Here is a 14,787-nt window from a genome sequence, read left to right on the forward strand (position 1 = left end):
TCAGGTTAGAAGATGAAATTAAAACCTTCCACGATAAACAAAAGTTAAAAGAATTCGCAGCTAGAAAACCATCTCTTCAAAAAATCCTTGGCAAAACATTACAGGAAGAGGAAATGGAAAATAACATTGAAAACCAACAATGGGAGGTAGGACAGTAAAGGGGGGAAAGTAGTCAAAGAGGATAACAAATCAGGTTTAGTAACATCAATAAACAAATATGGATAGAAGAACAAACCATATCTCAATAATAACCCTAAATGTTAATGGCTTAAACTCACCAATTAAGAGACACAGGCTAGTAGAATGGATCAAAAAACAACACCCAACAATATGCTGTCTACAGGAGACGCATTTGATAGGAAAAGATATACATAGACTGAAGGTGAAAGGTTGGGAAAAATCATATCACTCATATGGACCGCGGAAACAAGCAGGAGTGTCCATACTCATATCTAATAAAATAGATTTCAAGCCAAAGCTAATCAAAAGGGATATAGAAGGACACTTCATACTGCTCAAGGGAACCATACACCAACAAGACATAACAATCATAAATATATATGCCCCAAATAATGGTGCAGCTGTGTGCATCAAGCAAACTCTTCTCAAGTTCAAGAGTCTAATAGACCACCATACAATAATCATGGGAGACTTCAACACACCTCTCTCACCACTGGACACATCTTCCAAACAAAAGTTAAATAAGGAAACTATAGAACTCAATAACACAATTAACAACCTAGACTTAATTGACATATATAGACTATACCACCCAACATCAAGTAGCTACACTTTTTTCTCAGCAGCACATGGAACCTTCTCAAAAATAGACCATATACTATGTCACAGGGCAACTCTTAGACAATACAAAGGGGTAGAGATAATACCATGCATCTTATCTGATCATAATGGAATGAAACTGAAAATCAATGATAAAAGAAGAAAGGAAAAATCAAGCATCACCTGGAGAATGAACAATAGGTTGCTGAGTGATCAATGGGTTTTAGAAGACATCAAGGAGGAAATTAAAAAATTCCTAGAGTTAAATGAAAACACAGACACAACATATCGGAATCTATGGGACACATTGAAAGCAGTTCTAAGAGGAAAATTCATTGCTTGGAGTTCATTCCTCAAAAAAAGAAAAAACCAACAAATAAATGATCTCATACTTCATCTAAAAATCCTAGAAAAAGAAGAGCAAAACAACAGCAAAAGAAGTAGAAGGCAAGAAATAATTAAAATCAGAGCTGAAATTAATGAAATTGAAACAAAAGAAACAATTGAAAAAATTGACAAAACTAAAAGCTGGTTCTTTGAAAAAATAAATAAAATTGACAGACCCTTAGCCATGCTAACGAAGAGAAGAAGAGAGAGAACCCAAATTACTAGCATACGGGATGAAAAAGGCAATATCACAACAGACACTTCAGAAATACAGAAGATAATCAGAAATTACTTTGAATCCTTATACTCCAATAAAATAGAAGATAGTGAAGGCATAGATAAATTCCTTGAGTCCTATGATCTGCCCAGATTGAGCCAGGAGGATATAGACAACCTAAACAGACCAATAACAATAGAGGAAATAGAAGAAACCATCAAAAGACTACCAACTAAGAAAAGCCCAGGACCGGATGGGTATACAGCAGAGTTTTACAAAACCTTTAAAGAGGAACTAACACCAATACTTTTCAAGCTATTTCAGGAAATAGAAAAAGAGGGAGAACTTTCAAATTCATTCTACGAGGCCAACATCACCCTCATTCCAAAACCAGACAAAGACACTTCAAAGAAGGAAAACTACAGACCAATATCTCTAATGAACCTTGACGCAAAAATCCTCAATAAAATTCTGGCGAATCGGATACAAATACATATCAAAAAAATTATACATCATGATCAAGTAGAATTCATCCCTGGGATGCAAGGCTGGTTTAATATACAGAAATCAATAAATGTTATTCACCACATCAATAGACTTAAAAATAAGAACCATATGATCATCTCAATAGATGCAGAAAAAGCATTCGACAAAGTACAGCATCCCTTTATGTTCAAAACGCTAGAAAAATTATGGATAACAGGATTATACCTCAATATTGTAAAAGCAATCTATGATAAGCCACAGGCCAGCATCATTCTGAATGGAGAAAAATTTAAGGCATTCCCTCTAAGATCTGGTACAAGACAGGGATGCCCTCTCTCACCACTTCTGTTCAACATAGTCCTCGAAACACTGGCCAGAGCAATTAGACAGACAAAAGAAATTAAAGGCATAAAAATAGGAAAAGAAGAACTTAAATTATCACTATTTGCAGATGATATGATTCTATACCTAGCAGACCCAAAAGGGTCTACAAAGAAGCTATTAGAACTAATAAATGAATTCAGCAAAGTGGCAGGATATAAGATCAACACGCATAAATCAAAGGCATTCCTGTATATCAGCGACAAATCCTCTGAAACAGAAATGAGGACAACTACTCCATTCACAATATCCCCCCAAAAAATAAAATAATTGGGATCAACCTAACAAAAGAGGTGAAAGATTTATACAATGAAAATTACAGAACCGTAAAGAAAGATATAGAAGAAGACCTTAGAAGATGGAAAAATATACCCTGCTCATGGATAGGCAGAACCAACATCATCAAGATGGCGATATTACCAAAAGTTCTCTATAAGTTTAATGCAATGCCAATCAAAATCCCAGCAGCATTTCTTGTAGAAATAGATAAAAGAATCATGAAATTCATATGGAATAATAAAAGACCCAGAATAGCAAAAACGATGCTAAGCAGGAAGTGTGAATCAGGCGGTATAGCGATACCAGACTTCAAACTATACTACAGAGCAATAGTAACTAAAACAGCATGGTACTGGTACCAAAACAGGAGGGTGGACCAATGGTACAGAATAGAGGACACAGTAACCATCCCACAAAACTACAACTATCTTATATTTGATAAAGTGTCTAAAAGCATGCAATGGAGGAAGGATAGCATCTTCAACAAATGGTGCTGGGAAAACTGGAAATCCATTTGCATCAAAATGAATCTGAATCCCTATCTCTCACCATGCACAAAAGTTAACTCAAAATGGATCAAGGAGCTTGATATTAAATCAGAGACACGGCATCTGATAGAAGAAAAAGTAGGGTATGATCTACATACTGTGGGATCGGGCTCCAAATTCCTCAATAGGACACCCATAGCGCAAAAGTTAACAACTAGAATCAACAAATGGGACTTACTCAAACTAAAAAAGTTTTTTCTCAGCAAAAGAAACAATAAGAGAGATAAACAGGGAGCCTACATCCTGGGAACAAATCTTTACTCCACACACTTCAGATAGAGCCCTAATAACCAGAATATACAAAGAACTCAAAAAATTAGACAATAAGATAACAAATAACCCAATCAATAAATGGGCCAAGGACCTGAACAGACACTTCTCAGAGGAGGACATACAATCAATCAATAAGTACATGAAAAAATGCTCACCATCGCTAGCAGTCAGAGAAATGCAAATCAAAACTACCCTAAGATACCATCTCACCCCAGTAAGATTGGCAGCCATTAGAAAGTCAAACAACAATAAGTGCTGGAGAGGATGCGGGGAAAAGGGCACTCTTGTTCATTGCTGGTGGGACTGCAAATTGGTGCAGCCAATTTGGAAAGCAGTATGGAGATTTCTTGGAAAGCTGGGAATGGAACCACCATTTGACCCAGCTATTCCCCTTCTCGGTCTATTCCCCAAAGACCTAATAAGAGCATGCTACAAGGACACTGCTACATCGATGTTCATAGCAGCACAATTCACGATAGCAAGATTGTGGAATCAGCCTAGATGCCCTTCAATAGATGAATGGATAAAAAAATGTGGCATTTATACACAATGGAGTATTACTCTGCATTAAGAAATGACAAAATCATAGAATTTGGAGGGAAATGGATGGCATTAGAGCAGATTATGCTAAGTGAAGCTAGTCAATCTTTAAAAAATAAATACCAAATGACCCCTTTGATATAAGGGGAGTAAACGAGGACAGGGTAGGGACGAAAGTTTGAGAAGAAGATTTACATTAAACAGGGATGAGAGGTAGGAGGGAAAGGGAAACCACATGGAAATGGAAGGCGATCCTCAGGGTTATACAAAATGACATATAAGAGGAAAGGAGGGGTAAGACAAGATAATACAAATCGAAGAAATGATTTACAGTAGAAGGGGTAGAGAGAGAAAAGGGGAGGGGAGGGGAGGGGAGGGGCGATAGTAGAGAATAGGACAGACAGCAGAATACATCAGACACTAGAAAGGCAATTTGTCAATCAATGGAAGGGTAACTGATGTGATACGGCAATCTGTAACCGGGGTAAAATTGGGAGTTCATAACCCACTTAAATCAAACTGTGAAATATGATGTATTAAGAACTATGTAATGTTTTGAACGACCAACAATAAAAAAAAAAATTTCCAATTAATTATTTAGGAGTTCTATTATCCTCAACCATGGTCCGTCCACCAAAAATTCAAATACGAGTAGATCAACTCAAATCACTTAATGACTTTCAAAAGTTATTAGGAGACATAAATTGGATAAGGCCTTATCTAGGTATATCAACAGGATAGTTGGGACAATTTTTTGATATCCTAAAAGGTCCATCAGATCCAAATTCACCCCGAATGTTAATGCCTGAAGCAAGAAAGGCATTAAAAATCATTGAAACATATATGGAAAATATGCATTTGGATAGATTTGATATAAGTTTGCCTTTATTATTTATTGTGATACCAACAAAAAATATTCCTATAGGAGTATTTTGGCAAGAAGGTCCATTATTATGGATACATTTATCTTATTCTCCTAACGCTATTCTTACTAGGTATCCTGAGGCTGTAGGACAATTGATACTCAAATAAAAAATAAATAAAAGCAGCAAAGGGGGTGTTTGGAATTTCTCCCAATAAAATTATTACTCCATATACTATGAATCAAATTGATGAGTTAGCTAATGAGTTAAATACTTGGACAATAATCATGTGCCAATCTTTAATATTTCATTTGATAACCACTTACCATCTAATCCTTTATTGTCTTTTTGGTCATCGCATCCTGTAATTTTTCCAAAAATGACAAGAAAAACACCTATCATGAATGCTCCAAATATATTCACTGATGGGTCAAATAATGGTACAGTAGCAGTAGTTACACCTGATAAAACTTTTACATTTTTAGTACCCAAACAATCAGCTCAAAAGGTAGAGCTTAATGCAATTATTACAAGCTTTTGTGATGTTTAAAGATTCTGTATTTAATTTATTTTCCTATAGATGGTATATAGTTAATGCTATAGTATCCCTTGAAGATGCTGGTAGGATTTCCCCTTCTTCAACTGTTTACTCTTTGCTTTCCAGTATACAAAGTCTAATCTGGGACAGAAAAGATCCATTCTTTATAGGACATATCAGGGCACATATAGGATTGCCTGGAGCCCTTAGTTTGGGCAATGATTTAACAGATAAAACTACACATGACATACATATTTTCTCTACACTAGAAGAAGCTATACATTTTCATAAAAAGTTCCATGTCAATGCTAATACTTTACAAAAGCATTTTAAAATAACGAAGGAACAAGCTAGACAAATAATAAAACAATGTTAAAATTGTGTGACCTTTTTACCACAAGTTAATCTTGGAGTCAATCCTAGAGGACTGATACCTAACCATATTTGGCAGATGGACATCACACACTTGCCAGAATTTGGAAAATTAAAATATTTGCATGTTACAGTTGATCCTTCTTCTGTATTTTGATGGGCTCTGTTCATGCTGGAGAAAAAACTAAAGATGTTATAGCTTATTGCTTACAAAATTTTGCCACTGTGGGCCATCCAAAACAGTTAAAAACAGATAATGCCCCTGGTTATACTTCTACCTCTTTTAAACAATTTTGCTCAACATTTGGCATTACTCAGATAACAGGAATTCCATATAATCCACAGGGAGAAGGCGTAGTTGAAAGAGCTCATCAAACTATTAAAATGTATTTGGTATAGCAAAAAGAGGGAATTGGGAAGGGGTATATATTCCCCAAAGGTAAACTTAAAATTACCCTTTTTTTCTCTAAATTTTTTAAATTTGGATTCATCAGGACATAGTGCTGCGGAAAGGCATATGTGTCCAAAAAATGTGCATAAACCCAAGTTATTTTGGAAGGATATTCTAACAGGACAATGGAAAGGTCCTGACCCAGTAATTGTCTGGAGTCCGGGGTCTGTTTGTGTGTTTCCACAGGGAGAACACCAGCCGATTTGGATTCTAGAGTGATTAACTAAAGTGATCTCTACAGACCAAAAAGAAGATGATTTGGCTCAAATCCATAACAGCTGATATCCAAAACTTCAGTTTGGCTATCCTTACATCTGCAACAGAACCAGGATGCTTTTTTCAATATCTATTTTATTATTGCCCTTTTTCATATCATAAAGTTCTATTTTGTTTTTTGAGCTCATATAGACCTAGGTTAATGTTTTGCTGATCAGTTCTATTTTTGAGTATAGAGTTTTTAAACATTGCAATGTAGATTCCACCTGTAAATAGTTATAAGGCCTTTACTATTATGTTATATGTTGTATGTATTTTATTATGTGTGCACACTTGTGTTTTGTGTTATATGTTTGAATGTACGTATGTACATATATCATATATAATGAGCACTCATGAAAAAATGGATCCAAATATTTTTTTTTTATTTCACGTGATTTAAATGGTTTAATTTAAATTGGGTAAACAACTGTTGAGGATTGTTTTAATATGTGAACAAAAAAGGAGGTTAACAGATCTGTTTGTTTACTTTCACCTTTCCTTTTCATTATTTTTAATAATTCTCTTCAAGATAATGTAAATTGTTAAGATGACAATGTAAATTGTTAAGAAAATTGTTTTCTTTTAGTGCCTTCTGGAATATTACATAATTTTTTCTTTAGCCATATTTACCAGAATTCCTATCTTCATCCCAGTGCCAGTGAAGACAAAGATAAAACCAATCTACAGCTTCTGCAATAGCCATCTCTGAACTGCTTGCAGAACTTGCCTGGACTATGTATCACTTGTATGCATTGTGAACTCACTTGTATGCATTGTGAACTATCTGTTGGTGCAGCGACTTTTGGTAGTGCTGGGGTATTTTTGCTGATGATTTCATTGGTGGTACAATTTTTCCAAGAGGAGCCGTCAATTGGCATGGTGAATCTTCCTCCCTTCTGCTTGTCATGGTCGTTCAGCTAAAATTTGGGGGCCAACAGAGGTGAGGCAAAGAACCTCACCCTCCCTCCCCGGTACAAATACCTATCCACAGATGTGGCTGTATACTGGACCAGTAGTCAGTGACGGGTAAGATCCAATTGCAATGGTACCAACCTAAGACAGGAGGCTGACGCCTTGAGGTCAGCTCATCCGATAACAGGTAAGGACCATATATACTATTGGACAACCTAAGGCAGGCATGGTCCCTAAGCCACATGCTTGTTGTTTAAACAGAGAGGGGGAGATGTTGAGAGCCACAGCCGAAGAGGCCCCAGCAAACTTTCAGACTGCCAGCTGATGATTGGCTCACAGCGGCCCCAGCAACTTCTTGCTGATGGCTCCTCTGCTGTGATGCTCATTGGGCTGTTTCCCCGCCCTTTCACACCGCCAGCTGATGATTGGCTCACAGCAGCCCCAGAAACTTCTAGCTCATTGGCTCCTCTGTGGTGATGCTCATTGGGCTTTTTCTCTGCCCTTTCAGACAACGGAGCTGCTCATTGGGGCACTTTTTTTGGCACCATCCATGCGACCCAGTCAATTGGCCTCAAGAGCAGGAGGATTGTGGGAGGTGGAGAGGCTTGTGGTTGGGCTAGAGGCTTGTGAGAAGCCAGGAGTTGGCAGACGGGCTCTGAAGGTTTTCCTGAGGAGCTGTTTTGTTTGGCGTGTGTGGTTCTAAAAATAAAGTTCGTTTATTTTGACAAGTGTCTCCTGATTGTGCCCAGCCACACTGTGGCAGATTTTTAGAAGGAAATTGAAAAAAAGGTAACAACAAAATCTGAGCTATTTGTTCTCCACTAATCAATGAAAAGGTTTGGTAGAATATGCCATGATTAAAATTTCATCTGTAAAATCAGGATCAACAATTCCAGAAATTACATGGATGCCTCAAAAGGCAGAGCTACTAAGACCTATAATTAATCCAAAACTCTTAGAGGGAAGAGGTCCACAAACACCAGTCTTTATTTTGTAAATAACACCTCCAGGAGACATTAAAACATTTTCACTGATAGGTAAATCAGCAGCAGCACTTTGTTGGGTAGCTGCATAAAGATTATCAATAGTTAACTTAGTACTCTCCTGCATTGTTTGGTGGGTGACCCGGGGAGGGGCAGGGGGGGTCATTGTTGTGGGAAATAAGTGAGAGGTGGTCCCTGGTATTGTTTGTGGGCCCCAAGGTCGATGGCCCACTGAGTAATTTCCCAACTGAGATGAATGATTTCCATCTTTATCCGTCTTTGAAAGACATTCTCTTGTCCAATGTCTACCTCGTTTACACCATCGTCGGCAACTTCAGTTGGGATCTTTTTTGTCTTGGGACATATACTGTTATTACTATTGTTACCTTTTTTGCAACAATCTTTTCGAAAATGACCTGCTTTTCCACAATTAAAACAAGTTCCCGATTTATTGGGTTTAAGGGCTCCAGCCATCGCTGCAGCAAATATGGAAGCTTGATGTTCAATTCCTCCCACTCCAGCACAAGCTCTTACATATTCACTCAATGAGGCGTTTTGCCCTTTTAAGGGCCCCAAAATACATTTACATTCAGGGTTTGCATTTTCAAATGCTAATGTTTCCAATAATACCTTTGCTATTTGATCTTGACCCACTGCCTTCATTAAAGCAGTACGCAGTCTGGCAAGAAAATCAGTATAAGGTTCAGTAGCCCCTTGTCCGGTTTTAGTAAAGGAAGGTTGTGCTTGACAAGTGGGGGGTATTACATGTCTCCAAGCTCTTAAGAAATCCTGTTGAACTTGTTGAATATCTTGATCTTTATATTGAGCCTGTTCTCTTAAGGCATGGTAATTATCTTCTCCCATTAACTTGTCCTCCATAAGTCCGGGGAGATTTTGAGTCTCATTCTCTCTACTTTCCGTGCCTCATCTTCCCACCAACCTCTCAATTGTAACCACTGAAATCCTTCCTTAACTGTTTTTACTAATGCCTCCCACTCCAAGGGAATAAGTAATTTAGAAGTTCCTAAATTTTCTAACATACCTAGCACAAAGGGAGACTGAGGGCCATATTGAGAGACCACAGCTTTTAAATCCTTTATAAACTTGTATTCCACTGCAGTATACTGAACATCAATCATTTGGGGATTATGTGGATTTTGTAATAGGAAACAAATGTGGTGGATTAATCAAACTGCCAGGGGAGCTGGAAGATCATCCTCATCATATATCATAGTAAGAGGAACTGAAAAGCTCTGTTGTTCTCTACCCACATAAACTTTAGACTTTATAATTGGAAAAAGGGAAGCATAAGATGGGACTATTGTGTCCCCTGATATTCCTGGCTCCCTTAGGCTCTCTTATGAGGCATTTGAAGAAATTATAGAGCTGACTCCTTCAATTTGGGGCAACACCAGGATCTGATCTGTCTGGCTTTTGTAGATCCCCTCTCTCTGTCTTTCCAGTTTTCAAGCATTAGAGAGGAATTTAGCAGAATTTCAGAACACAAGAACAGATAAAACAAGAATTTATATCCCACTGCAGCTTATAATTAGAAGTGACACTCCCCCCCAACCCTTGTCTCAAAATAATCTGGGCACCTGCTCTTGTAGCTTTTTATCTAGTGACCCCTTGGAGGGCCAACCTTCTTTGAACCAAGTCCAGTTTATTTCAGAGAAGGTCTATAGTCAATTTAACTCCATATCCTCTGGAATATCTAACATTTAAAAAAACCATACACTCTATATACTTAATTAAAAATTTTAAAAATCATACACTTGCTTAACTCTTCTCACTGAGTCACCATTTACTCACACTTAAAAAGCATATCCTGCCCATCACCCAGTATACATTAGCATTGTAATTTTTTCTTTTGCATTTGAGAATACTTAGGGAACTCTGGGTAGTGATCAAATCAGTTTCTCTTCCACCATGTAGGGACTGGTCTACATCTTGAATCCAGGATCCACATCTCGGATGGGTGGCACTTCCTTAAGTGGTTCCTGGGCCCTATCAAGTTCCTTTATGATCTGGGTTTCTTGTCCTGGCGTACAGATCAATTGGTAATCTGGTGCTGGTGGTTACCTCCCCAGGGTCTGCACCACCACAATAAAGGAGGTACAATAACTGCCTCCAAATCCAGAACACAAGCCCCAAGAAATGTGGGATTCTTAAAAGAGACAAGACATTGGGATGTTTATCAGGAATCAGCTTTTATTAATACCAGTACTAGCCCAGTAGATTTGTATTCAAAGGCTGAGCACTGAATGCAAGCTGCTTTGCTTTTATACTACTTACTTGTTATTCTTGCTTTTGCCAGCTCTTTTTCTCTCTTTGTATTAGGTATTAGGCATTCTGACTGGGCATTCTATTTCAATACTATAGAGTAGCAACAATATTACAACTGAATCCTAGAAGGCTCACACTGATACTGACCGCCCATTTTATTTTTAATCAATTCTGAGAAAATCCCTAACAAAAATTCAGTTTAAATTATTTAATTTATAACAGTTTAAGTATTAGAAGAAAAATTATTGAGGTGCATAAATTATTCTCATGTTTAAGAGATAAAAGGTTAAGTCCTTATAAAATAATTATGATGAATTTTCTTAAAACTTTCAGCAACAAAATAGTACATATTGACTTAAAACATCTAAGAAAATATTAATCATGAGTTATAAGGAGAGAGTGAAATTATTTACTCTCATTTTTTAAGTATAGAAAAATAGTACTTAAATCAGTTTTAGGATAGTTATTTTATTATTTTGGAGTAATTTATAAAACAACTGAACATAATGAATCTTGAGGAATAAAGATAACTTTTCATATTTAAAAAAAAATTTCTTGCTGAGTCTCCAATACAACACACAATAAGAGTTTATAGAGCCAGTTCAGTGGTGCACGCCAGTGGCTGGTAGGCTGATGCAGGAGGATGACAGGTTCAAAGCCAGCTTCAGCAATAGTGAGGTGCTAAGCAACTTAGTGAGACTCTGTCTCTAAATAAAATACAAAAATACAAAATAGGATTGAGGATGTGGCTCAGTGAATTCAATCCCCAGTACCAAAAAAAGAAAAAGAAAAAAAAGCTAATAGAATTCTGTTTTGGACAATGCTTGGTGAAATTTGAAATATATAAGTGACATACAAATATTTTGTTGGCTGTAAAGTAATTGATATCTGCCGGAACAGGCTGCTATCTTGGTAGTCTCAGTAAAGACAGGTAGAATGGTACATAAGGTGATGGGTTCTCTCCTGACTCACTGGGCAAAACTGACTTTCTTATTGTCTATCCTTTGTCAGTTTTTTCCTGCTTGTTTCCTTCTCACTGGGTCTTAAAAGTTGCTGTAATCAAAGCTGATATCAACTTGGACTGTCCATCTAGATAGGTTTTCTCTCTCTCTCTCTCTCTCTCTCTCTCTCTCTCTCTCTCTCTCTCTTCCAGTACTTGGATTGAACCCAGGGCCTTCTGCATGTGAGGCAAGCACTCTACCAGTTGAACTATATCCCCAGCCCTAGATAAGTTGCAAACTAAGGGAGCTGCTTCTGTACTGTCTCTTGTCAGCAATCAATATATGGGAATTGTTGAGGGCTTCCAACAATTATTAAAAAGATCTCAGTAAATATCCTTCTGTCTAATAACCCTTTTGATGGCCATTACACATCAAGGTTGGCTACTTTTGAATTACAGAGAGTATGCAACTTTTGTTGAATACTGAAAGGACCAGACAAGTTGCCCAAGTAGTCTCTGTTCACCCCCACAGTCACCTTTAAAACTTTTGTTAAAGTTTTCTAACATATATTCTGAAGTACTTAGTTTACTTGATGTATCTCCTGTGTTCTCCCTTGCATCAGTGTTGCACACTTAGGAAAAGATTTTCTTTGTCAATCTCTAGCCAATTTCCTCATGGAGAATTAACTGTAATGGGTTGGTATAAACCCTGGACCAGGAGCTTTCATATAGACATTGGTAAAATTCTACCTTTGACTATATGAGGCATCATAGAATTGGGATTGGGACTCAACATTTGTTTCTACCCTTAAGTGGAGTTGGAACCCTTCCACTGTTTTATTCACATACTATTACACAGACATAATCAGAAAAAAATTTTATACTGCCCTAAATCTGCAAATTCCAAAACCAAAGGAGTCACATTTTCCCCTGAACAGAGACTACTTGAGCAACTTCTCTGGTCCTTTTCAGCTCCAATTCCTTTTGGAGATTAATTAAGGACCCTTAGAGGTTGGTCAAGCGTCTTTTCCACCTGCTTAGGCCTCTATGGGGAAGTCAGGTTATATACCACTAACAAACTAGGGTCCTACATGTCTGATCGGGTGGTGCTCCAAGTTCCCTATCCCTGGTTCCTATACCTTGTGGGTTACTGTTGTGATTGGGGCTGCTGCTCAGGGTAACAGGTGAGTTGCCTCACCTATAGGCAGAGTGACCTGTGGGTATACCAAGGGAAAGCATTGCCATTGAAGGTCCCAGAAAAGCTAGACCCCAGACACAAAAGAAGCAATAATGTCATTTTTTTCTGCCACTGTCCCATCCTGGTCACCAAATGATGCAGGACAGATGAAGCTGTACAGCTGAGGAATTTTCAGGAAGCCGGTTTTCATCTTGCTGCAGTGGTCCAAAGGGGCTACTGGACCCCAGGTCTGGAAATTCTTGAGGTTAAATTCAATGGATAGTTACATAACAGTTCCAAGGAAAACAGAGATAGTAATTTTTGAACAGCAACAACCTTAATTGCAAAACTGTTACAAGAAAGAAAAAGCTTCAAAGCGTAATAGCTCTCTGTAAAAATCTTGCTAACATTCTTCGTAAGAATATTTCTGACAAGGGAGAAGCTTATATGTCACAATTATGTTACAGGTCTCTTTGGGGATTAATTAAGGACGCTTAGTAGGATTACATTTTGACAGTATTAATTTTGCCTATCCAAGAACATGGGAGTTCTTTCCATCTTTGGATGTTTTCCTCAGTTTCATTCTTCAGAGTTCTGTAGTTACTGTGGGATCTTTCATTTCCTTGGTTAGATTAATTCCCAAATATTCTATTATATTTTTTATATAAAAAGTGATGCTTTTCTTAATTTTTTTCTCAGCAGTCAACTGTGGTGGAGTCCTTTGGACTTTCTAAATAAAGGATGATGTCATTAGCATGACATTCCTATTTTTTATCTTCAATTTCCTTTACTTGTTGGTTGCTCTGGCTGAAGTTTCAAGTACTATATTGAATAGAAGTGGATAGAGTGGACATCTTTATCTTTGTTCCTGATTTTTGAGGAAATGATTTCAGTGTTTTTTCTATTTAGTATAATGTTGGCTTTGCGTTTTTCATGTACAGACTTTAATGCTGAGATAAGTTTTTTGAGTACTTTTAATCTTAATGGGTGTTGGATTTATCAAAAAACATTCTTGTATCTATTGAGATGATTGTGTGATTCTTCTTAATTTAGTTTAAGTAGTGATTTTCATTTATTGATTTGTATATGTTTGTATATTGCTTGGAATCTTGCCTCCTGGAGATGAGCTCACTTGATCATTATCTTCATGATATTATTTTTTAGGTGTGTTTTTGAATGTAGTTTGGTAAATTTTATCATGGATTTTTTCATCTGTGTTCATCAGGGATATTTGTCTCTAGTTTTCTTTAATGAGTCTGTCTTTATCTCGTTTTGGAGTGAGAATTACACAGGCTTCACATAATGTATTTAGTAATGTTTCTTGCCAAGAACATAGGAAGCCTTTCCATCTTCGGAGGTTTTTCTCAGTCTCCAATTTCCTGGGATAATTGGAGAAAGCTTGGTGTTAATTAAAGAAAATGATGTTTAAAATTTCTTGATGGTGATGATTGGCAATTGGGATTGAATCCAGGTGCTTTGTTACTAAACTCTGTCCCCAGCTCTTTTTATTTTTTTTTATTTTGAATCATGGTTGCATTCAGTTGCTTAGGATCTTATTGAGGTGCTAAGGCCGGCCTTGAACTTTCTGTCTTAGCCTCCCCAGCCTCAGGAATTACAGATATGTGCCAAGTGCCTGACTAAAGTAACTTTTAAAAAAAGGCTTTAATATCTAGAATTGTTAAAAAAAAGAAGTACGTTGAGAATTTCATTGAAATAATCATGAGAGGGAAAAGTATGCTTTTTTAAAAAAATAAATAAATAAGAACCAGAGGGCTAGGGCCTTTAGCTCAGTGTTAGAGTGCTCACCTTACATGTAAGGAGTAAGGTGAGCACTTATTTTTGTGACTCAGCATCACAAAAAAAAAAGTATTATGTCCATCAACAATTAAAAAAAAGAATCAGATATGCTGTAGTTTATTTTGTATTTTAAGAATGCTTATCTAATATTAATGCACATAGAGTGTGGCTTGGCAAATAAACAGTAAAAAACATAAATATGAGAATAAATAAGTCTTTGAAAACAAGTGGTAATACTTCAGAAAATAAGTAATTATGGCATGTGAATATGAGAGTAAATAAATCTTTGGAAAATAATGATAATGTTTGTAAAAAGCCA

The sequence above is a fragment of the Urocitellus parryii genome, chromosome Y (assembly GCF_045843805.1).
Source record: "Urocitellus parryii isolate mUroPar1 chromosome Y, mUroPar1.hap1, whole genome shotgun sequence".
Taxonomy (NCBI): Eukaryota; Metazoa; Chordata; class Mammalia; order Rodentia; family Sciuridae; genus Urocitellus; species Urocitellus parryii.